At 41.5% G+C, this 2,653-nt stretch overlaps 1 pseudogene; it reads left to right on the top strand.

The window, feature by feature from the left end:
• Positions 1 to 640: 640 nt before the first annotated feature.
• LOC101583772 lies at positions 641 to 1,505 on the top strand (annotated as a pseudogene).
• Positions 1,506 to 2,653: the final 1,148 nt, after the last annotated feature.

Here is a 2,653-nt window from a genome sequence, read left to right as displayed (position 1 = left end):
GAGTGTGGTCCTTGGGAAGCGGAGGGGCGGGAAGGGATCCAGGGCGGCAGCGGAGGGTTGCCTTAGGTGGAGCAGTGCGTTTCTTGCATTGTCGTGGGAGGGGATGCAGAGAAGCTGGGCTCCGAGCTGTGGCTATGGACTTGAGGCGTGGGGCGCCTCCCTGCGCGGCTTGTCAGCGAAGCCAGAGAGCTGGCTAGCAGGTAGTGCAAGAGAGGGTGGGGCAGGCAGGCCAAGAGCTGCCGTGTGTGGGTGTGATCACAGCGGCGGCTGTTGTGCGTATCTGAGTTCTACTAAGAAAATAAAAATAGAAAAAGAGTGGTGAGAAGGAGCAGTGGGAAGTATCTTTCTGTTAAGTACGTAAAATACTTGGAGCAGGAGTAGATTCATTTAATTCACCTGAAACACCCAATAAGGTGTCAGAGATATTTGTTACATATTATTTGAATAAATTAATTTTAATTACCACAAACAGGAATTGTCCTCAGCTTTAAAGCTCATTCTAAAAAAAGGTCTAGGCAGCGCATGTGTATTGGCTAGACTGAGTTGTTGTAGCTATGGACGCCTTGGATTGAGTTGTAACTGGGGATTGAACTCAGGCTCTTGTGCTTGCCAGAAAGCCCAAAACAAAAAGAGCCAAGAGATTCCTTGAGAGGAGAGAACCAAAACTTAGTGAAAATATTAAAAATGCCATGCTGTTTAAAGGGGGAAATGCAAATGCAACAGTGACCCAAGTCCTGAAAGATGTGTATGCACTGAAAAAACCATATGGAGTTCTGTATAAAAAGAAAAATATCTTCATTTGAAGATCAGACATCACTGGAATTCTTTTCAAAGAAGTCAGATTGTTCTTTATTCATGTTTGGATCCCATAATAAGTGTCCCAATAACCTAGTAATAGGTCATATGTATGATTACTACATGCTGGATATGATTGAATTAGGTATTGAGAAATTTGTGTCTCTAAAAGGTATGAAGAACAGTAAATGTCCTGAGGGAACAAAATCCATGTTAATATTTGCTGGCGATGATTTTGATGTGACCAAAGACTACAGAAGGCTGAAAAGCCTTCTTACTGATTTCTTCAGAGGCCCCACAGTGGCATATACCTGCCTGGTTGGGTTAGAGTATGTTCTGCACTTCAGTGTTCTGAAGGGGAAGGTTTACTTTTGCAGCTATAAAATGCTCTTGAAGAAATCTGGTTGCAGAATACCATGAATTGAGGTGGAAGAGATAGGGCCTTCATTGGACCTGGTTCTAAGGAGGACACTCCTGGCTTCAGATGACCTTTATATGTTATCTATGAAAATGTCAAACCTCTCAAGCCAAAGAAGAAGAAAAATATGTCCCAGGATACTTTTGGTATAATTTATGGAAGGATTCATATGCAGAAACAAGACCTAAGCAAACTATAAACCAGGAAAATGAAGAAGAGATTGAAGAAGCGACCTGCAGAAAGGCTAATGGAAGACCAGGAAAAAAAGCCAAAGAGAATTAAAAACAATTAATAGAACTTAACCAATTACAGTTTTACTATAATCTATTTACTATAGGAATCATCAAGCTTCAATGCAATTCCATTTCTTAAAAGAATTTATTGTATATTTTTATAGTACTTAATATAGAATTTTGTAACAGTAAAAAAAAAAAAATTAAAAAGGTCCGATAGCTATTCAGAAAATTACTTTAAAGAACAAACCAAAACAGTATTTTGAGGTATCATATAGGATAAAATAGTTTATGATTCCTTCTAAAGCTATTTTTATTCATAAAGGATTTTAACTACAAAAAGAAACTGTATTCCTTTCTGGTTAAGAACTGAATGCAGGCTGCAGGACTGTTTCTAAGAGGTTATTGGCGGGAACAGAGTTCCCTTCCTTTCTGCGCTTCTTTCCCTGCCTCTGATCTTTAGCTGGCTGCTCATACAAGATTCCACACCAAAAGGTCCTCCGTCCATGAGTGACTGTCCAGGATGATCCCTGATACCAGACCTAAATACACTTGGGGATTGCTATGCTGAGCCCAGTTTAGCTACCTCTTTTCTCTCTCTCCCCTCCCCCCATTTCTTCTACTTGTAACTTTTGTTTGATTGCAACAGGAATGTGAGCCAAAACTTTCAAGTTTGGAAAGCATGAAAAGGAAGCAAGTAGGCAGGGAGGGAGCAGAAATAGTGAGCACTGCGGGGCAGGGTGACAAGAAGGAGCTGCTGTGAAGCCTGGAAGGGGGCCAGCACGCAACACGCTGCACTCCGCGTGCTTCAGGGATGGCACGGGAAGGCCGGTGCTCACTGGCCTGCTTGCTGCCCTGCAGTCAGCTATGGAAGTCTGACATCGGTAATCTGTGTTTTCTGTCAGATCTGTATAAATACAGAGCACCATGCGGCCCTCGAGTGACTCGAATTGCTAGGAGAGGGCCCTTGCGGCTGGGGAGGAAATAGTTTAGTTACAGCCTATGTTGTGGGCTGCAGACATTTTCAGAAGGGACTTAAAAAGCAAAAATACCTTGCAAAGCTCTTTAAACTTATCTTTCAGATATTTATAGTACTTAATTGTTTTGATAACACCAAGGAGGGTAAGGCTAACTGTATTGCATCTCTGAGCATACAATATAATTTGAAACCCTTCAAGTTTTTATTCATTTAAATCACATATCCACT

Source organism: Octodon degus, unplaced genomic scaffold (genome assembly GCF_000260255.1).
Source record: "Octodon degus isolate 3935 unplaced genomic scaffold, OctDeg1.0 scaffold00046, whole genome shotgun sequence".
NCBI classification, from domain to species: Eukaryota; Metazoa; Chordata; class Mammalia; order Rodentia; family Octodontidae; genus Octodon; species Octodon degus.
Note: the sequence above shows the minus strand (reverse complement) of the source record. Positions and strands in the feature narration are given on the sequence as shown.